This window comes from Ambystoma mexicanum, chromosome 5q (assembly GCF_040938575.1).
Source record: "Ambystoma mexicanum isolate Mex_15411 chromosome 5q, UKY_AmexF1_1, whole genome shotgun sequence".
In the NCBI taxonomy this organism is placed as follows: Eukaryota; Metazoa; Chordata; class Amphibia; order Caudata; family Ambystomatidae; genus Ambystoma; species Ambystoma mexicanum.
In genome coordinates this window covers 11,153,199-11,176,999 of record NC_090933.1, presented here as the reverse complement: position 1 = coordinate 11,176,999, position 23,801 = coordinate 11,153,199, and positions in this window count along the sequence as shown.

Sequence of the window (23,801 nt, the reverse complement as noted above, 5' to 3'; positions counted from 1 at the left end):
ACACCACATCCTTCACTGGTGCCCGGTTGTGCCTGAGATTCCTCCTGGGTCTGCACCATCTCCTCCACCTCTACAGCATCAAGTGCGTCATCACCTGCAAAAACATGAAAGATAACAAATGGAAACAGGCATGAGCACCATAGCACACGTAGGCCTGACAAGCCAGAGATCCAGTACATGAACAACACATGTCCCACATGACCATAACCTTGGCATGCATGCACTGTCAATGATTTGGAAGGGGAGGCAAAAAGCAGACACTGAGGACTCCAAGATGGAAAATGAACACATGTGCTGCATGCTGGATAGCACTGTCATCACATATTAGCCTGTGAGTGGCATGGTCAATCCACATACATGGCACATGCCAGCACACAGATGGCACGTAGCATAGCCATGGTACATTTTACAAGTACAGCCATATGTCAGTTAATGAGTACTGTCACCCATCCATGTGAGATGGACATGATGAGATGAAAAATGCAAAATAGTGTGACAAAATATGCATGTGCCACACACTGCAACACATCCAGTGTGCAATAATACATTGATGGCAGGCAGATGGATACATCAATGGTTTGTCACTTCAACATGACAGAACACAACAGTCATGTTCAACATTCAAACAGGGCCCAAAAATTAATGTGAGCAGGCCCTTACTCAATCAGCCTGAATGGTCAAATCATTCCCTTAACAAGGTAATACATGTGTGCCAATGTGGCTTGTAATCTATGACAGAAGCATGTCACATATGTGGCATTAGGGCAGAAAAATGCATTGCAAAAATGGGAGGATTGAAATCTGGCTGAATGAACACTGAAAAATCAGAACAATGTTGTTGCAAGATGACAGTTCAAGGGCAACTGCAGTAATGTGGCGCTAATTGGCTACTGTGGTCAGAAGGGATACTGTCATACCCAAAACCAAGGCTGGTGAATGTTTTGGAGGAAGCACATGAGTGACCCATACCACTCAGGAGTACACACCCTCACCTGGCACTCAATCATTACACATCACCCAAGAAACATACACATGGATTACACACACTTGCACGGGCACTCACCGGACAATGCCTCATAATCTGGTAGGTCTCCCACGCCTTGGATCTGTTCCTCTGTGACGAAGGTTCCAGCAACAGACTCATGTTCAGTGAGTTAGTCGTCCTCTGGTGGAGACCCACCACCAGTCACCAGAGTAGAGGCATGATTGGAAGCCAACTTGTTGTTTGCTCTGCGTTTGAGGTCATTCCACCACTTGTAGCAATCATCAGCTGTGCGCCTCACAAATCCAAGGGCACTAATGTGGTCCGCGATGGTCTACCATTGGGCCCTACGTTGAGCAGGCGTAGTCTTACAGCCTGCAGTCACCAACATTTCACGGCTATGTGCCGACACATAGGCCACAAGTGCATCAAGTTCGTCGTCATTGAAGCTAGGCTTCCTTGACGTGCCGGAGTGTATAGCCGTGTCTGGGGTCTCAGCCTGTAGTACAAGAGCACCCTTTTTCTTCTTCTTGTAAGGTGGTGCAGATCCTGAGTGGCTTACACTGCTCTGGTCAGTAGGGGCAGAAGCGCAGGTGGACTGGGCACTAGAAGCCTGTAAAGGCACAATGACCATAGGTCTTGGTGCAGGCATTGGCTGCAGGGTGATGTCAGGAGGGCCAACGTCGGTGTGATGGAACTGGACCGACACTGTCCTGGCTGGGAGACTCGGAGCTGGGGTGGATTGAGCTGCAACTGCAGCCTCCCCACCCTGGCTACTTGGTGCAACAGATGACATTGCTGCCCCAGATCCACGTGGCCTGATGACAGCAACTTTCACCGCCACACGTGGATTAGACTTGCTGACCTGGAAGTCAGCCTGGGACACATCCTGTGCCGGTTCAAGTGACAAAATGGGCCGGTCCAACAAGGGCTGAGCTGGGATGGTGTCAGCTACGTTTCCCACAACCATTGGGGGGGCATAGGTGCCCCGATTGGTCCTCCACACATGGGGGTTTTAGGGGCACCCTGCAAATCCTGGCCATGTCCCCTACCACGCCCACCATGCCCACCTTTTGGAGGTCAGCCACCTTTGCCTCCCTTACTGCTTGGTCGCCTCCCAACCATGGCACTGATGTTGTTGTGCGTATGGGAGTTGCAGTAAACAATTGTCCTGGGCAATTGGGTTGAAAGGGGTAGGGTACTAGATGGAATTTGTACCCTAGTGCTCTAGCAAGGCTGGATGTAACCCCTGGGGGAAGATGACGGGTCACGCAATGCACAGGCACCCCAAAAACAAAAGTACACGTGCACGCAACCCCTGGTAGACCACGTGCGTGGAAAAATGAACCCGCACTACGCTGTGGCACCCAGAAACACAAAAATAAGCATACGCGTGTTACACGCAGCCTGGGGTACGTGACACACGGGGGCATCCACAGTTGGAAAATACGTGCACGACTCACCGTCTGCCTTGAAAAAGAATGTGAAAAAGACACGCGTGTGCGCGTCGGCAACACCCCTGCCAAAAGAAGAAAAGAACACAGTCTGAGGAAACAGGGAGTAAGAACTGGAAACATTGTGAAGTAATCACATGTGAACTGACAAGAAGTACAAGAAACACCCGCTCACTCTCCACAAAAAGCACGCACAAGAAAATAGTGTGATACTCGTATCTTTTAAGCCAGCCCACATGTGCAACGTCACTTACGCACTTACGCGCTAAGGCCCTTTCCTTCAATAGCACGGGTGACATGCAGTTTTCTCACGTGCTGAATCACAATGCATCCGTGTTGTGGGGAATGCCCGCGTGCGTAACGTCACTTATGCGCTTACGCGCTAAGGGCCTTTCCTCGGATTTCTCGCTAACGTGCACTTTTTTCACGTGCCAAATCACTCCGTATCAAGCTGGCCATGCGAAAACACACGGAAGACCACAATTCTGCCCAAAAGGCCATTTTCCTGCCCCCAAGAGCCCCGAGCACGCTCCCACCAGCCATCTGCTGCTGCCTGCCTGCTGCCCACATGCTCTGCTATTTGGTGCCTGCACGTCAGCCATCTGCAGGGGTCTCGTTGCTGTGTCCACCCCTGCTGGAACAAAAGACTCCCGACTGGGATACCATCGCTCCACAGCCCAGCCCCAGGACCCAGTTGCCCACCTACGCCTGCCTCGGGGGTCGCCATGTTGGGGCAAACACCATCTGAGACCACTGGAGACCCCCAGCCAGAGAGGCAGAGGGCCACCAGCTTCAGTGAGAAGGAAGTTGGTGTCCTGGTGGAGCATGTCCTGGGGCATTATGATGCCCTCTTCGGAACATCACGTGCCAACAAGGAAGGACGGGAGAGGATCTCGGAGGATGCAGTGGTTGCCATCAACGCGGAGGGGGTGGCAACCCACGACATCAAGCACGTCCGGAAGCACTGGGAGGACTTCAGGTCCAGGACCCTCTACAAGGCCCGGCGCCTCGCGGAGGGGGGCCGGGTCAGCATAAGCATCATCCAGATGAGGGTCCTGGAAAGCGTAGGCCCAGCACTCCATGCCCAGATCCTTCGGTGGCAGACCCATCTGGAGTTGATCGGTAAGTGGCCAAGCATTGCTGTGTGAGACTGGGCATGTTGCAGTGTGCTGGTAGTCTGATACTTGCCTGTATGTGTGACATAGGCCATGTATGGATGTGTGTGTGCAGGGACATCATGGTCATGCATGTGAGACCAGTAATGTGTGAACCACATGGATGGTGCATGTGTTCCAATGCAACATGGGGAGCTGTATGCGGAATGCACACATGAATGCATGCCAGTCTCGGTTCTTGGACATGGAGGGGGGGCGAGGGATGGGTGCTGCTCTCATGTACATGTATGGTGCACATGTGTGTGTGTCTGAGAAGTGTGTGTGTGACTTTGAAACGCCATGGATGCATGACACATGTCCGTGATGATGTGTAGATTCACTCATTCAGTGTGGTCACCGTTGTATCCGCTGTGTCTATCCACTGTGTCTGTCGTGTTCAAGCCATGATGCATGACCCTCCGGTGATGTGTGTGCATGGGATCAGTGTGAGCCATGATGCATGTGAGTTTGAAGGCAACATTTTGGTTAAAAGATGCCCTTGTACATGGATGCTGATGTTGATTGCAGGTGCCGTGCCTGTTTCTGCATGTGTGTTGCGTGCATTCACCCATGTATTGTGGAGGGACAGGATGGAAGTGACATTTGACAGAGCCACTCATGTATTATTGCTTCCTGTCTAGTGGAATTTTGTACTGTACCCTGATGCTTGTGTTCTATGTCTCCCTCTACGCAGTGTCAAGTGAAGAAGAGGGCGGAGACGGCGCTGTGGAGCCAAGCGGCGGGGATGCCTCCACCGGGCGGCGACGCAAGGCCCAGCCACCCTCCCAGGAATTGCCATCATCCGGGAGCGAGGGGACTGGTGCCGCGTCTGCCACTACGGCTGTAGCAGAAGGACCGGGTGAACCCCCACAGGGGCTTGCAATGGCGGAAGACGGTGTGAAGACATCCAGGTTGGTGGTCTCCCAAGAGGAGGAGGAGCCCGCTACTGAGCCGCACATGGGGCCTGGTGGGGGTAGTACCACTGGTGCAAGTGGTGCAGTCCAGGGCCAGGAGGCAGCACAGGTCACCGTGGAGGGGCCTGTGCATGTCGCTGTCCTTGACCCTGTGACTGCACCACCATGCACCAGCAGGGATGCCCCGTCCCAGGCCCGTCCGCAGGTAGGGGGGAGTGCCACGTCATCTGACTCTCCACTACCTGTGGACGAGGGGTCCCACGACCGTATGGGCTCTCTCCTCGTTGGTGTCGCATTGTGCACGCGTGACATTCGTGATGACGTGCGTTCTTCCTGGGCGGAGCACGCACGCCATCACGAACAGCAGCATCGTGACGTGGCACTGTTGGGAGGGGCCCTGGTCGGTGGGTTTGTACATGTTTCGCGCACTCTGTCGGACCTCTCCTCCTCTGTGGAAACTATGCGCCAGTCGTTCTCCCTGCCGTCATCCGGCCCAGATTCCACCAAGGCCCCCTGTGGACCTGGCCTAACCAACACAGCCAGCTTGGTGGAGATCCCATCCCTGCCACAGTCGGCGGTCCAGCAGGGGTGGACACCCCAACAACTGGAGACCAGCAGATTGAGGATGTGCAGGCATCATCGGACAGGCTACATGGACAGCAGCAACAGCAGCAGGCTCTAGGTGGGAGCAATGATGGCTCAGGGCCATCGACATCAGATGGGCAGGCATCGGCCAGAGGGCAGGAGAACCCTGGAATGGGTGTGTCTTCCATGTGGCTGCGGTTGGGCCAGCGTATAGATGCGGAGCGGCGGCGGGCGGAAGAGGCGCGGCTAACCATGGTCAGGGTGAAGTTCTCCATGCGTCAGGCGTTGAGGCGGGCAGAGTGCCTTTGCGGCAACTCGCAGGGAGTTGGAACAGGCCATGAGTGCATCCCTGCGAGACCTCGGGGCCAGGGCAGAGTCATGGAGTTCGATGATGCCGTGGCCCGGGACATCACAGAGTGAGCCGTAGGACTTGCATGCCGCCATTGTATATAGTTAGATAGTGTTAGGTTTCCTTTCTGTTATCATTTATTTTGGGGTGCTTGGACAATGCCCCACGTTTTTGTATATAGTTCTTCGTTAGGTAGGGTTTTTTTCTAGTTTTCAGCTGAAAGGTTGGGCTCATGGACCCTGGATTTGTACTTTGTAAATAGTTCAACAGTGGATTTCACTTTTTATTTTGAATTTTTTTCCCCATTGATCAATGGTTTTGTCTTGGTTTATCACTTTGCATTTGTTTTGCCGGACAGTCACTTTGGACCCATGTGCATTTGGATTGATTTTGATTCTGCGTTCACTCATTTTATTTTTATATTTTGGACATGCAGCTTTTTCTTAATCATTTCCATTCTTGTGTGTTTCATTTCATTCCCTTGCTTTTGTTTTTAATACATTTTCATTTCCTACTTCAATGAGTGGTATTTTCTCTTTGGTTACATGCATGTCAGGATGTGTGTTTTCTCAATCTCATGCACGCATTTTGTGGGTGTAACAGAACTGTGCTGATGTGCATACTTGCCATTTGTGATGTGTCATGTGATAGGGATTACATTGTGGGGTGGATGTGATACCTGGTTGTGTGTTTGGACTCCGGTGGCGTGGGATGTGATGTGGGTGGCCATAAGTCCCATGATTGAGGATCGTCATGACGTGGGGGCGGGGGGACATGAGTCGGTGCCTGCTGGCAGGTGCCCGTCAATGTTTGGTGGGTGGGGGAACTGGGGGACATGAGTTGGGGCTTGCTGGCAGGTGCCCCTCACTGCTGGGGGGTGGGGGTGCTGGGGGACATGAGTCGGGCCCTGCTGGCAGGTGCCCGTCAATGCTTGGTGGGTGGGGGTGCTGGGAGACATGAGTCAGGGCCTGCTGGCAGGTGCCCGTCAATGCTGGGGGGTGGGGGTGCTGGGGGACATGAGTCAGGGCCTGCTGGCAGGTGCCCCTCACTGCTGGGGGAGACTGGGGGACATGAGTCGGGGTCTGCTGGCAGGTGCCCGTCAATGCTTGGTGGGTGAGGGTGCTGGGGGGCATGAGTCGGGGCCTGCTGGCAGGTGCCCGTCAATGCTTGGTGGGTGGGGGTGCTGGGGGACATGAGTCGGGCCCTGCTGGCAGGTGCCCGTCAATGCTTGGTGGGTGGGGGTGCTGGGAGACATGAGTCAGGGCCTGCTGGCAGGTGCCCGTCAATGCTGGGGGGTGGGGGTGCTGGGGGACATGAGTCAGGGCCTGCTGGCAGGTGCCCCTCACTGCTGGGGGAGACTGGGGGACATGAGTCGGGGCCTGCTGGCAGGTGCCCGTCAATGCTTGGTGGGTGAGGGTGCTGGGGGGCATGAGTCGGGGCCTGCTGGCAGGTGCCCGTCAATGCTTGGTGGGTGGGGGTCATGAGTTGGGGCCTGCTGGCAGGTGCCCCTCACTGCTGGGGGGTGGGGGTGCTTGGGGGCATGAGTCGGGGCCTGCTGGCAGGTGCCCCTCACTGCTGGGGGGTGGGGGTGCTGGGGGACATGAGTCGGGGCCTGCTGGCAGGTGCCCGTCAATGCTTGGTGGGTGGGGGTGCTGGGGGTCATGAGTCGGGGCCTGCTGGCAGGTGCCCCTCACTGCTGGGGGGTGGGGGTGCTGGGGGGCATGAGTCGGGGCCTGCTGGCAGGTGCCCGTCAATGCTTGGTGGGTGGGGGTCATGAGTTGGGGCCTGCTGGCAGGTGCCCCTCACTGCTGGGGGGTGGGGGTCCAGGGGGACATGAGTCGGGGCCTGCTGACAGGTGCCCGTCAATGCTTGGTGGGTGGGGGTGCTGGGCGTCATGAGTCGGGGCCTGCTGGCAGGTGCCCCTCACTGCTGGGGGGTGGGGGTGCTGGGGGCATGAGTCGGGGCCTGCTGGCAGGTGCCCCTCACTGCTGGGGGGTGGGGGTGCTGGGGGACATGAGTCAGGGCCTGCTGGCAGGTGCCCCTCACTGCTGGGGGGTGGGGGTGCTGGGGGACATGAGTCGGGGCCTGCTGGCAGGTGCGACTCACTGCTGGGGGGTGGGGGTGCTGGGGGACATGAGTCGGGGCCTGCTGGCAGGTGCCCCTCACTGCTGGGGGAGGGGTGCTGGGGGACATGAGTCGGGGCCTGCTGGCAGGTGCCCGTCAATGTTTGGTGGGTGGGGGTGCTGGGGGACCTGAGTCGGGGCCTTCTGGCAGGTGCCCCTCACTGCTGGGGGGTGGGGGTGCTGGGGGACATGAGTCGGGCCTGCTGGCAGGTGCCGTCAATGCTTGGTGGGTGCGGGTGCTGGGGGACATGAGTCGGGGCCTGCTGGCAAGTGCCCCTCAATGCAGGGGTGGGGTGCTGGGGGACATGAGTCGGGCCCTGCTGGCAGGTGCCCGTCAATGCTGGGTGGGTGGGGGTGCAGGGGGACATGAGTTGGCGATCACTAGTGCAAGGTGACATGTCGGCTGGCTGGGGGGCATGCGCATGGTGGATGGGCTGCCTGCGGGACATGACCAGGGGTGCAGGGTAGTCCCCTTTGGCGTGGGTTTCCTGCAGGGGCCATGGAGGGTGTAGAGGGCACACCTGGGAGGACCCACACTGCCAATTCACATGTGGGACTCCCCGCGCACCCCACTGTATACACGTACCACGCTCTGACAGCGAAATCGCGTGGGAAACTTCCCGCGCACCCCCGAAATACATGTACCCCGCTCGCACAGGCCCAATCACGTGTGAATTTTCCTGCGCACCCAGGTTTTACACGTACCCCGCTCACACAGGGCCAATCGCGTTTGGAACTCCCCGCGCACCCCAGTAATACACATACCCCGCTCGCACAGGCCCAATTGCATGTGAAACTCCCCGCGCACCCCAGTAATACACGTACACCGCTCGCACAGGGCCAATTGCATGTGAAACTCCCCGCGCAACCCAGTAATACATGTACCCCGCTCCCACAGGGCCATTCGCGTGTGAAACTTCCTGCGCACCCCAGTAATACACGTACCCCGCTCACACAGGCCCAATCGCATGTGAAACTCCCCGCGCACCCCAGTAATACACGTACCCCGCTCGCACAGGGCCAATCGCGTGTGAAACTTCCCGCACACCCGAAATACACGTACCCCGCTCGCACAGGGCCAATCGCGTGTGAATCTTCCCTCGTACCCCTGAAATACACGTACCCCACTCGCACAGGGCCCATCGCGTGTGGAACTCTCCACGCACCCCCAAAATACACGTACCCCGCTCACACAGGCCCAATCGCGTGTGATTCTCCCTGCGCATGGGTGTACGTGTATTCAGAGGGGTGCGCAGGGAGTTTTACAAGCGTTTTTGTGGTTGGGGGCCTGTATGCTGGTCCACTGGCCTGTGCGCCATGTACAGGAATTGTGCGCTGTCCATGGCGCACAGGGAGGGGTTGGGGGCGTAACTGGCGCTGCTGCAGGGTCGCTGCGCCACTCTGTGCCACGGCTGGTAATGGATGTTAAAATCCATGAATATGCTGTGCGCTAAAAAGCATTTTGGCGCACCTGGCTGGCGCAGACTGTCGCACATGCACACTGTGCGTGAGCCACGTGCGCCACTTGTGCGCTGAATTCTATGAATTACCCCCATAGTGTCAAAGGTAAATCACCTAATAGCACACTTTCCATAAAAAGAACAGAAGAATCAAAATACATCAATGATTACATTGCAATCACTGCCCTCCTATGGAATGCAAACATAGATGTGCAGTACATTGCAGACAATTCCACTGACGTTGCACGATATGTCACAGCCTACTTAACCAAAGCACAGAAAACAGAGCTTCAGGACCTCTGGGATGACATATCATCTGACAAAACACTATCATAGAAATTGTACAGTTTAGGCATAAAAATGTTCTCTCATAGAGAATGTGGCTGCTATGAAGCTGCAGCCTGTTTAACGGGTACTGCCTTGTATGAAAAATATGACAATATAGTATGGCTAAGTCTTGGTCCTGCTAAATCTAGAAAAAGAGTTCTCAAATCATATAAGGACACAGAAACAATAGCCAAAAATTATCCCAGCAGCCAAGACATTTTGAAAAACAATTTACTAGACACATAGGCGGTCATTACAACCCTGGTGCTAAGTGCACCAACTTTACCACCATGGTGTAAACTACGTTTACACCATGGTGGATGGCGGATTTACCGCCCCATTCCAAGGTGAGTGGGGCGGTAAATCCCTATTTCCCATTTTCCCTTCCCCATTCCCATTTTTGCCCCATAGGGCATAATGGGAGTGGGGAAGGCGCTAATTACGCCGCTGTAAATTACGGCGGCGTAATTAGCACCATGGCGGGTTAGCTCCATGGATTTTAACGCCTGCTAAAAGCAGGCGTTAAAATCAGAATCAGGCGTTAAGGGTTAACGGTGGCGTTAACCCTTAACGCCTGAGTTGTAATGAGGGCCATACTACCCAAACAGGAGTACCGCTTTGGAAACCATGGGCCTCATTACAACTTTGAAGGGCATGGCTGCCTCCAAAATAGTGTCCGGTTTCCCTGAATGGGGAAATACTGGGCCATTCTGACTTTGGAGGGCCCGGTATTTCCTCCTTCATGAAACCCGGACCCGGTCCTTCCCATTGCCATTCGATCCCCCATAGGGTTCAATGGGATTGGGGAGGGAGCAAACAATGGGCCGTTAATAATGGGCCGTTGTTAGCTCCCTGGTACCCTGGTGGGTCCCGCTATGGATGTCTGGAAAAACTAGACGTCCAGAGAGGGTCCCGCGATGGAACCTCGTAATAGGGCGGAATGGGTTTAACAGCGCCGGCACCATTACCAGTGCTGTTAAACCCATTATGCCCTACTTGTAATGAGGCCCCATGTGTCTCTACCATGTAGCCCAAAACTTCACATACCAAAATAATATTAAACCAGATGAAAAGAAAGGTAGATACAATGTGTTAAATTGTGAAGACAGCTTAGTGAAACTTACCAAATGCAGCTTAATTAATCATATCAAATGGTCATTAAAAACTCCTCAACATAAAGAACTGTATTATATGTCCCTGCTACAACTTTTTAAACCATGGAGAAAAGAAGAAGAGTTACTGGATACATATGACTCCTATGAAGACGCTTTCAAAGCAAATGAAAGCACTATAACAGACACAAACCTTACACAGTACCAAACAATGTTGCACAATGAACAGCAACACGAAGAAGAACTCCAGGCCCAACTACAAGTGGACACTCCCGACAGTAGTCAACCTTCTGTAAAAGGAAGCCAAGAACCACTTGGACAGCCACTAATAGCAAATGAGGCAGAATTAGCCATGACAGAAGTAGAAAACACCATGTGTCAGTATGAACAAGCTACAGAAGACTTTGCTGTACTGAAATCACAACTGAACAATGAGCAGCGTAGCATTTTCCAAGAAATAACAAAACAGATTGAACATGGTGCAGAACATGAACATAAAAACTGTACCTGCCAAGACTACAAACCTATTCTGCTAAACGTGAGTGGTGGAGCTGGTTCAGGCAAAACATTCTTAATCAAAATCATCAGCAACTTCCTTCAACAATTGACAAACAACAAACTGTCAGCTGTTGTAACTGCCCCCACAGGTTTAGCTGCCTACAACATAGGTAGTGTCACTTTACACCGATTACAACTCCTTCCAGTAGAACACCAAAACAAATTAGACTATTACAAACTTTCCACAGAAGCTGCAATGGAACTATGCAGAGTTGTCAAACAAATGAAAATGCTGCTAAAAGATGAGGTGAGCATGGTCTCCAACCTAATCTTGGCTTTGATTCACCTCAGATTACAAGAGGTCCTCAAAACAGAAAAATACCAGCTCTTTGGAGGAAAACACATTAGAGATCTTCTTCAATTGATACCAGTGAAAGCTGAACCTATTTATAAAACCTTAGGGCACAAACTGTGCCGTAAAACTCTTGGCAGCATAGGAAATGTCACCCTTTGGCAACATTTCCAGTATAGAGAATTAACTGGAAACATGTGCCAGTCGGCAGACCTCACATACGCCAACATTTTAAAAAGTATTAGAGTTGGTGTACTATCTCAAGAAGCACAAGCAATATTAAAAACTAGGCACATCCATACTCGCTATGGCCATAACTCATGTGCTACTGATGGCATGCAACAATTAGCTCACAAAAATGTCAATTGTATGTCCTTGATGCCTACTCTTGCAAGCTGTTCCAAATTCAATGAAACAATGTTGAAAAAAGAAATGCAACCAATAATTGAAATTTCCTCCACAGATAAACTGGACGTACATGGTATGACACTATCCATGTGTCAACAAGCCACAACAAGACTAAATACCCTAGAAAACTCTATCTCCAACACAGATTGTTTGGAGAAAATATTAAAATTATCTTTAAACTGTAGAGTAATGCTTAAACTTAACCTTGAAGTGGAGCAAGGACTAGTTAATGGAGCACTTGGTACAGTTGTTGGCTTTCAAACATACCCGCGTGACAACAACATTCAATTTGTCAATATTCTCTTTGATAAAATATCAGAAGTTAAAAGGATAGGACGCTCAACAGCCTGCTTCCTTCTTTTCAAAGACATGTATGTACGCAGAGAACAATTTTCACTAACTCTAGCATACGCAGTGACCATTCACAAATCACAAGGTCTTACCCTAGATAAAGCATGAATAGATATTGGTAGCGTTATTTCATTCGCGTGTTGCCCCACACTACGGTGATAATCCCTCCCACCAAGTGGGGATATAATATCTATTTTATCAAAAGAAGGGACATATACATACTAATTAACACAACATGTTACCCTCAGGAGTCTGAACACTGATCCATCAGCCACTCAGGAAATGTGGGCTGTATGCAGTCTAATAATTGACATGTATCCAAAATTTAAAATATCATATTTTAATTCATTTGCTAAACAGCACAAGTATCAAAAAACATTTTTCTAAAAAATGCATTTACACCACATAAAAAATATACAATGATTAAAAGTGGTGATTTCACCACACAAACTCAAGTTATACAAATACTTGAAAACACTACACAGTAGCAACTCAATTCCTCTTGCTTACTACTGTGTACAACAAATTAGCCCGACTTATATAAGTTTCTGTCCTTGATGTTACTATTAACTGGACATTCTTCAGGGGCAGAAAATTATCTTGTGCTTCCTGTAGACTTTTCTTTATGGTCCCGGTTCCTATAACTGAGGGTACATACAACACATCAACATATTACTACATGGGCATAATTGGTTGATTTACTTAACCTAACCAACCCTAATCACCATTAGGATGCATCAAGTATATAATGTATACAATACTAGTGCTTCAAACTTGTAGCAACTAAATGTCATTCAAGTTTATTAGACAATCACAATTTTTTGTCCTTCACTTTAACAGTGGTTTGAAGAGATAGCCAATTTCTTACCACATTCTCTAATGTCATTATAAAATTCATCATGCTTACTTGTGTATACTATAACCATAAGTCACGCACCCCATTTTAGATAACCTGGTGAGGACAACATTCTTACATAAACAGGCCTCACCTCGGTCCTAATAGTGGTTTCTCTCTCTCTCTTGGGAAAGGTTTAATGGATCTTTTCAGAACCACCCAGGGGCAATGTCTTCACAATGCAGGTTGGGTATGGACTCTAGTAGAAACAGAACAATCTATAAGTTTCTAGTGATTCAGAAAGAAGGAGAAAACACCACAACAGGGGGATAGAGGAGTATAACTACTTTTAAAATCCTACCTTTGTGTCCCTAGGCTGTACGATGGTTGTACTCTCCAGGATCTGTAGTCTTACAAATAGGCTCCCAAACCCTGGTTTCTGATCCACTCAATGGAAAGGAAGGCGTCTTCCCCACATTATAAACAAAAAAACACCCTGTCCATATATTCAAAGGGAGAATGATAGAACTGCCAAGAGTCCATCCTCTAAAAGCACCGTAGCTTACCTCTCTCACTGATTTCTCTGTGTCCCGTCTACAGTCTGCTGTTTCATGCTACTCACCCGCTCGAAATGCGAGCCTTTAGATTCCTCTAGCGCGTAGCGGTCAAACGCGGACCGATGACCTAATCGCGTATAACGTAACGCGATGACGTCATGGAAAAATGCGTCGTTGCCTCGGCATTACCACTACATTAACCTCGCCCATCTAGTGGCAGGTAAGAGAACTGAATTTTTAATTTCTTATTCATTTGACCACTCAGTATTAATACGTTTATACCTCCCTCTCCTAGGTAAAACTCAGAGAACTTATAACTGGTTGGGGATGCATATTCTCACTAGCAAAAAAAGGGGGATATGGAACCCACATCATGTCCCGCCGTTGGTTAGCAAATGTGAATGCTTTTTAAAAGTAACTCCACATCGATAGGAAATGTCAACAGAAGATGCATGACTCGCCCAGCAACATTGTCAAACATACAACAATAATTCATTTGATATTGTGCCATTCAATATTTTCATTAAGCCCAATTATATGGCTATTAGTTAGAAAAATGAGTTTCTGTTCTAAATTAATCAATTTTCTATTAATATCTTCCTGTGTTCTCCCTTTGACTTTCTTCAGGATGCACCACTCAAACTCCATAAATGAATGACCCCTTTCCTCATAATGTTTCACCAGAGGGGATTTTTCAAAATGGTTTTTAAGGCAGCTCCTGTGCCCTATCATGCGTGTCTTGCATTTTCTGTTGGTCTTTCCTATGTACAATAAAGCACACGGGCATCTCATCATGTAAATCACGTTATCCGTTTGACAGTTCGTGTGTTTTTTCATTTGACAATCTGATCTCAAACCCAAATTCACTGAGGTCATTTTTCGTGTGAGAGGGCACATGACACAATCCCCACAAGGATGATGTCCTGCAACCCTAGGTAATCCCCATAATGTACTTTGTCTCACTTCAGTGCTACGTGTCTTCTGTACATCATTTCTCATCACTAAGTTGCGGATATTAGTGCTCTTCTTAAATGCCACTAGAGGAGGCGGAATGGTCATAGTCTTCTTCCAATTCTTATAAATGATGTTCTTAACTTTATAAGATATATTACGGAAAGTATTCACAAATACCAAGGGGCTCTCTACATTGTCTCTCTTTTTCTTTTCGAAAAGAGCTTCTCGATGATTATTAAAAGCTTGTCTGGCTGATTGTTTCACAATCTTGGCTGGGTATCCTCTCTCTGTAAGTTTATTAATCAAGATATTGGCCCCTTCCTCGTAATCCAACCGTGTGCTGCTATTACGTTTAAGGCACAGAAATTGTCCAAAGGGTAAATTATCCCGCACATGTTTCGCATGATGACTGCCATAGTGCAGGAGTGCATTTTTATCGGTATTTTTTACAAATGGTTTTACCCACAGTTCGTTGTCTCTATGATAGATAGTCAAATCTAAATAATTGACTTCATTGGGACTCATAGATGCTGTAAATTTAAAATACCTGTTCTGGTTGTTCAACCAGATCACAAAATTGTTAGCTTCTTCTGACGACCCGTGCCAAACCATAAAGACATCGTCAATATATCACAGCCACTACGATATTTGGTGTCTGAAAGGATTAACCCGAGAGTAAATAACAGTTTGTTCCACCATATCAACATATAGGTTTGCTAAATTAGGGGCCATCGCTGCACCCATGGCAGTGCCTGCCACCTGAATGTAAAACTGACCCATAAATTGAAAAAAGGTAATGGTAAGGGCCATTTCGGCACACCATACATTGAAGGCATTACTGACCGGATGGTTATCTTCACGTTTTAACAGGGTTTCCTCAACTACTTCTAAGGTGGCTCTTTGGGGGATGTTGGTATATAACGATTGTATGTCCAAACAGATCAAAATATCTATGGTCGGATCGAAAATTAGCCCTTCAATTTTTTACAATGGCATCCCTAGTATCCTGTACATAGCTCTTCATTTTGTTTACAAAGGGGCATAGGTAAAAATCTACATATTTGGACAAAGGTTCCAAAATGGAGTTCATGCCCGACACAATGGGCCTGCCCAGAGGTTTTTCCTTGTTTTTGTGGATTTTGGGCAAAATGTAGAATATCGGGATTCTGGCTGTTTCCCTGGTGAGGTAGTCCCCTTCCTGTCTACTGATGAGCTGTAGATCAACAGCTTTATCAACCTTTTCTCTTATCTGTTTGATAAGGCAAGGGCTGGGATCTTGCTCAATTTTACGATAGCTGTTATTATCTGCTAATAATCTATCGCATTTGTCCATATAATCTTTTTTATTCAGAATGACGATAGCACCACCCTTGTCAGCCTGTCGAATAACTATTTTCTCATTTTTACCTAGGCAACGCAACTTTGTGATTTTTGATTGACTTTGGTTGGAATTTTTAGACGTCCCTTTCTTTTCTAGTTCCTATATATCCCGGAGCACCTTTTTTTCAAAAACCAAGGATTCCGGGGAATGAGTATGCTGTCGAGGGCAAAAAGTGGAAGGATTTCTCAACCCACCAAAGTTAGTCTTCAAAAAACTCTTTCAAATGCACCTTCCGCCTGAAAGCGTTGAATTCTAATCTAAACTCGAAAGGATTGTGATATTTGGACACTACAAAATTAAGACCTTCATTCAGGCACCGTTCCTCTTCCTCAGTGAGAATCTCACTGGATAGATTAACTACCAACCCCGGTAGCTGCGTGTTTGCATTCGGTCCATTGACCAATCTTGCCGGCTGTTCCCTCTGCCTAAAAAAGGTGGGCGTCTAGATCCATTTCTTGCACCTTGGTTGCCTCTTGAATTACGGTCTCTTTGCGGGGGGGTATTGGTATTTCTTCCTCTCTGGACTCCCCATTAGTATCTTCATTTTCGTTAGATGTGCCCCCTTCCTCGCTGGAGCTATTGGACATATTCCTAAACCTCACTGTTCCATTAGTTTTCTGTCCCACCACAAATGCTCCAAAGTTATAATCCTTTGTCACATATTGAAAAGCTTTTTCGTGTCCGAAATTGGCTAAATCTTTTTTAAGCCTTTTGATTCTTTCTGCACTGGATTCTATTTTAAAGTTTTGCATTTCTTTCATGTGGGCTTCTAGTTTTGTTTTAAAAATTTCAATATCAAAGTTCTTTTTCATTTCTTCTTCTAATGTGTTTAGGTCTACCATGATCTTTTTTGTGGTTTCTTGAGCTGTTTCAATGATTAATACTAACCAGTCCCTACCACATTTGTTAGATATATAGCTCCATTTTAATTTGAAATCTGCATTATCCAGGAAAAGTCTAGGTTCATTGCGTACTATCAGGCCCTGAGGTAGGGCCTGATTCTTAAGATATTCCAACATGATAATCGCATGTAACTCAGTCCGTACAAGCCTCTTACGGGTTTGTGTGAGTTCATTCCATTTGTCATCCTTTCCAATGTCACTTAATTCACTATCTAAACCCAACTCGGGTATAGAATTTAAGAGTTGTAAAATATAGTCTTCAGTATAGGCCAGACTCTTGTCAGAAGTTGTAGCCATAGTACCTATTATGTCAATTTAAATGTAAGAGATCTATTTGACACAAAATGAGAACCTAGATAAGATTTTGGCTACAAATAATCTCTCCTCGTCACCACCTAGTGGAAAAACCTCAGACAAAAGGTTGATATTGGTAGCACAATCTTTAAAGAAGGCATGAGACATGTAGCACTATCACGCTTACGTACACTTGATGGGCTATTTCTAATCAACTTTGATGCAAGTAATGTAAATGCTGATATTCCTTGCATTCTAGAATACAATAAGCAACACACACTCCAAACAAATGACTTCCACACAGAACTATCAGGTCCATTCAAATTTTCAAATGTAACTGCTGTAAATTGCTAAGAAAATGTAGCAATACATATTCAATTCCAATTGCCACCAATTATTGAGAACATTTATTTACACAGTACGGACCAATTGTGCTTGCAAATTTTAGTCCTTCATAGAAATGCAACCAACAATCCTGAAAACACTTACAGTGGTCATGGACAAGTACTGGAAAACAAAAACATACCTATAAACAAAATCTTTCAGATTTCATACATGTGGAAACATACATGCACTCTCTGCAACCATGTGGCACAGGAAGAAGTCCCTAATGAAAGCTTTGTGTATGTATCCATACCTAACTGTGAATCCATTCCATTTCAGCAACTTGCACAAAATTCAAACCATGGCAGATTATGTACTACCTGCAATTCAGATAATCACTCCACCTTACAAATACAGACACATAGTAAATACGTAATAGTAATGCTTTTACGTTAAAATGCATATGGTACCAAAAACAACTGTAAACTGACTGGATTCACACATGGTCAAGTATCACTTGGTAAGAAAACCTTCACAACAATAGGTATAATCTACCACGCAGGAGCCACAACCAATGCAGGTCACTACACTGCATATATAACAAAGAATTGTGGATGGTTCAAATGTAATGATAGTACCATTACTCTAAAGCAGTGATTGCCAGCAAATCTTGTAAACGATTACTTAATATTCTTAAAACCAAAACTTAATACTTAATCTGTGTATGAACATAAGCAAAACTTCAACTTCAAAACTGTGCACAGTTAGAATACGCCAACAGGTATCTAACTGCCCCAAAAATCTGCAACAAGCAAACAGATAAACAAATACTACTAAAATCAAACAATAAATATACAGTTAGAATACACCAGCAGGTACCTAATTGCCCCAAAAAATCTGCAACAACCCAACAGATAGATGAATAGCATAAAAGTAAAAATAAACAATTAGAATACGCCAACAGGTATCTAATTGCCCCAAAATTCTGCAACAAGCCAACAGATCGCAGATTAGCAAGAAACAAGAAATTAACAATAAAACAATGAAAGAAATATATTGTACCACAACATCGTTTTTTTTTAATCCAGCATGGATTTTTTTTCCCCCACAGACCCAATGATTTATAAAACAAACACAGAAACTGAGCAAATTGCGCAGTACACTGGTTTGAACTACAGTACTTGTAAAGTACTAAATATGAGGGTAAAAAAACCAGAAATGTCTATTATGCAATGCAATAACTCATTATGAACTACCTGCTCTAACATATGATCTTTTCTTTTATCACAGAGATCGAAAAAGTATGTCTGGTCCAGTTACCCATGTCATGAAAAAACTGCGGCCTATGGCCTTCGGCCATGCACCCAAGACTCTAGGCCCTGGCCACAACCACTGCAGCATAACACACCTATAATACCAAACTTTTTGACTGTGGTATATGGGCTCTTATAGATCATATTAATAATAATCCATGCTGTTCTAACAACCCACAACCAACATCATACTAAAGTTAAATAGCTAGTAGCACATTCATTATATCCACGGACAGCCGCTACGACCGCGGGCATGGCGAGTGGGCCATATACTTTTTTTGCAAAGTTTGGTGAGGATTCGTCCATGGGGATGTTAAGATGGATTTCTGAACTCCATCCTGGAGGGCAGAGGTTCAGAAGGCCAGCCTAGTTTTTGGAACAGGGTAACCTCTGGACAAGCCAGACCAATCAGGGTAGCGATGGCGGCGGTCAAGACTAGGGGCCTCATTACAACTCAGGCGTTAAGGGTTAACGCCGTCGTTAACCCTTAACGCCTGATTCCGATTTTAACGGCTGCTTTTAGTTTACACCATGGTGTACGTTTACACCATGGTGGTAAATTTGGCGTACTTACCGCCTGGGTTGTAATGACCCCCTAGGTCTCAAGAGGAGTGAGGGTGACTGAAAGCCCGCAATGAGCACACAAAGCAAGGACGCTTACAAATTACTCCAGACAGGTGTTATATCAAAAATATAGACACATTTATTACAAGGCCTTTGTAACATCGATCATAGTAAAGAATCACGATAAAACTCAAGTAAACCAACACATCACAATCAATACAATATATATACAAGACCAAGGGGTCTAAAGAGTTAGGAGCACAAAATATGCAGACCACCTAGATCGGGAGGAAAACAGGCAGTGCAAGTAATCGTTAGACCCAGTTCGACATCAGAGGCCACCTAACTAGAAGGAAGTCCGAGCCCTACGAAGATTGGAGCCTTGTGCTCAAAAGTACCTACACACACGGGTGCCAACGGGCAAAGGAGAGTCTCTTCAGGGAGATCAGGCCTAGTAAAGATGCGAAGTAACGCTTTTGCAACTGACTTGGCAGTTACAGTTTTTAATGGGATGGCCTCAAGATACCTGGTAGCATGGTCGATCAGCACCAGGATAAACCTATTGCCTGAGGATGTTTGCGGGTCAAGGGGACCAACAATGTTGATCCCTACCCTTTCGAATGGTATTCCCACAACTGGGAGTGGTACCAATGGAGCTTGGATTGTTGAGCCACTCTTACCAGATAACTGGCAGGAGGCACAACTCCTGCAGTGACTTTCTACTTGCACCCCCATCTTGGGCCAGTGGAAGTGCATGGATAAACTTTGCTTGGTCCTCTTAATACCAAGGTGACCAGCAAGGGGCACTTCATGCGCCAACTGCAGGAGGAAGGGTCTTACAGCAAGGGGAACCACCAACCTCCTATGGTCTCCTTCTGTAGACTCTGTGGGCTCACTATACAGGAGTCCACCTTCCCAATAAATCCAATGCCTCCCAGGAGGTTCACCCTCAAGCTGGGAGTAGGCCTGTCTCCTTAGGCCTTCCAGAGATGGGCACTTACATTGGCCTTTACTGAATTCTTCCCTGTTGGGACCACCTTCTTCTAACAAGTTGTTTAGTTCAGGATGGTCATTAGGGTCAAATACTTCAGGTATCGCTGCCTCTTCGTCAGGTCCAGGCGATTGACCAACTTCCTCCACCGCAGTGGTAGGTGAGTTCGGGGGAATATTTTCTTTCCCTCGTTTTGGTTTTCTGACTCCTTTAGCCTTGGGTTTCCCCTTTGGCTGGGGCAGCTCACTGAGCTTGGTCAGTGCTGCCCTGGTTTGAGACCTTGTGCAGGGTCTGTCAGCAGTGTCTCCCATGAGCCCTAAAGCTCTGAGATTGTTGCCCAACAAGACCTTTCCTGGGACGTTCCTCTGAATGCTCACTGGAATCCTGACTGCTGTACCATTGATAGTAAGATTTACAGGTATTACTGGAAACATGCGAGGTGGGCCGTCAGCCAACTTAGTGGGCATCAGAGTAGCTCTGGCAACTTCCTCTGAGTCTACCAAGGTAGAATCCACAACAGTTCGACTGCACCTACTATCCCTAAGAGCTGGAGTATCTACTCCATTGATCAGCACACTGTCTTTAAAGTAGTGCTTGGTATTATCTGGAATCCTAGCATACGCCTCTGCGACTTTAGGCTCCCAGGAGCCCAGGGAAACTTAAACTACCTCAGCTTCTATCCCACTGGGGAAGGAGTCTGAGGAGAAGGATGCTCCTGTAATCTCTTCTTCTTCGTAGGAGGAGAAGGCCAGATTATCGGAAGTGGACCCCCAAAGGTTTAACCTTACACCGGGGATCCCCCTTCACGTGGTCAGTTGCTCCACAAGCAGAACAAGATCCATTGGGTCTGTTTACATAGGGAGGCTTACTAAAACCAGAGTTCTGTTTCGGAGGCTGACCTCCACTACCCTGTGAGTTCTCTTGTGTCTTACCCTTATTTTTCTTTTTGTGGCCCTTTTGAGAAGAAGATTTATCAGATTCTCCACCCTCCTTATCTTTGGACTTTTTCCCTTCCTCCTGCTTACCAGGATGAGTTTTGTCCTTATGGGACACTCAATGTGACACCCATAAATCTGCTGCAATGGAAAGTTTCTTTGGATCTATCTCCTTAGAATCCACCAAATGCTGCTTAAGCTCAGGGGAAGAAGATGCAAAAATATGTTCCAGCATGACAAGACTTATCATACCTTCAAAAGTAGAAACTTTATAACCTTTGACCCAGCCAGTCAAGTTTTTTAAGAATTCGGTTACATAAGATACCCAAGTACCACCTTCTTTTTTATTATACTCTCGGAATCATTTTAAATATTGGGCAGGAGTCTTTCCAAACTTTAAAATGAGAGTTTGCTTCAACATTGCAAAATCTGCTCACTCAGCCTTCGATATTTCCGTAATGGCACTGCAGCCAGAATGGGGCAGTCTGCTGAATAACCAGGCAATTTTATCAGCATTTTCAACCTGTTGAACTTCACATGCATACTCAAATGTATTCAGCCAGTCCATAATGTCATTCTTTTCCTCATACACATTGAGCAGATCTTTTGGAAACCGTGGATGAGAGGAGGCCTCAGACCCATGTCCAGGACCCTTGGATCCATTGGCAACTTGAAGCTTGGCCTGTTTCAAATGGTAATCCCTGTCTTTCTGTTTTACTGCCTGTTCGATTTTTAGCTTGGTCCTATTGAACTCAAGCTCTTCCTGGAGTTTGGCCATATTGAACTCAAGCTCCTTCTGCCTAAACAGCAGCTCTTGTTTCTTGAATTCAAGCATGGCCTCCCCATCAGCACTGGCAGAGGAAACATTGGACATTTCATCCTCCCTGTCCTCATGGTCGTGGTGGACCAGTGCAGTGGCAGAACTCTCAGTTCTACCAGTGAGAGCAGCCTCACCTCCTTCTGCACTGTCCCCGGAAGCTATAGCGTCAAGCTGAGCTTCTTGCCACGCCATGATTCTTTGGATCATTTCCATTTTTGTGCCTTGCGAGGAGACACCTCTTTCAGCACACATCTTTTTCAATGTTTCGGATTTAGAAGCATTTAAAGTTAACAAGGTACCTGTTTCCATACTGTTTGATAGGACTATGGCCTTTAAAGAATTATACTACGACTATTCACTATGTGTCCTGTTAGGAATAACTTGAAATGCCCTTGCTCGTGCGCAACACTGGATACCTTCAGTCGTATCCCACCGCTGTACACCAATTTGTTAAGATGGATTTCTGAACTCCGTCCTGGAGGGGCAGAGGTTCAGAAGGCCAGCCTAGTTTCTTGGAACAGGGTAACCTCTGGACAAGCCAGACCAATCAGGGTAGCGATGGCGGCGGTCAAGACTAGGTCTCAAGAGGGGTGAGGGTGACTGAAAGCCCGCAATGAGCACACAAAGCAAGGACGCTTACAAATTATTCCAGATAGGTGTTATATTAAAAATATAGACACATTTATTACAAGGCCTTTGTAACATCGACCATAGAAAAGAATCACGATAAAACTCAAGTAAACCAACACATCACAATCAATACAATATATATACAAGACCAAGGGGTATAAAGAGTTAGAAGCGCGAAATATGCAGACCACCTAGATGGGGAGGAAAACAGGCAGTGCAAGTAATTGTTAGACCCAGTTCGACATCAGAGGCCACCTAACCAGAAGGATGTCCGAGCCCTACGAAGAGTGGAGCCTTGTGCTCAAAAGTACCTGCACACACGGGTGCCAACGGGCAAAGGAGAGTCTCTTCAGGGAGATCAGGCAGTTCAGAGAGGTGAATAAAACGATGATGAATAGTTCCCCGCTACTCAAGCGTGGCCTCCACTTGTGGGCAGAAGCAGGGCGCGAGTGCGGAAAAGGGTTGCTGTTTACGACAGCAGTATAGAGCCACAGGCTCCTGCGGGAGGGCAACCGGTTAGGGTATTGACTACTCACCGGTCCCCGATGCAGGCAGACCCAGGCTTCTCCGGTTCCGTTTCGGTTCTGGCAGGTTCAGATGCGATCAGCAGGATGTCTCAACGCCGTGTAGATTCCGCGACAGCAGGAGTCAGGGTCGAGGGTGCCCCACATGCAGCGAACATGCACAGGTTTGTTACCACAGCAGGGCAACTCGGCAACCGCAGGTATTCCGGTCCCAAGGCACACGTCTCACTTCAGACCTGGGAATGCCAAGTGTACGAATCGTGTGAGAGTGCCGAGGACACGGGATTAGCAGTAAGCCAGACGGCGGTGACAGAGCAAGGTTCCTGTGTAGGCTGGTCAGTCCACTGGATGGCCCAGAGAAGCTCCCGAAGGCTTACGTACAGGATTTGGTGAAGGTGCCGAGAATAGTTGTTCCCACTATTCTAAAGGGTCGAAGCGCCAGTACAGGCCTTCTCGTTCGATCAGAGGCAGAGGGGTCTCACAGGACGACAGCAGTGCAGGGTGCCACCAGCGATTCCTCGACTCAGCTTCTTAGTTGCAGGATACTTGGCTCCTTATCCTTCGTTCATGAGAACTCAAGAGATCGACATGGTAGTGGTGCTTCCAGCCTCCTCTTATCCAGAGTTCCCTTTGCGCCAAAACGGAGAGGACCCAATAGGGGATCTGCTCACAAAACACTCACACCATACGTGGACCTATCACAGACCA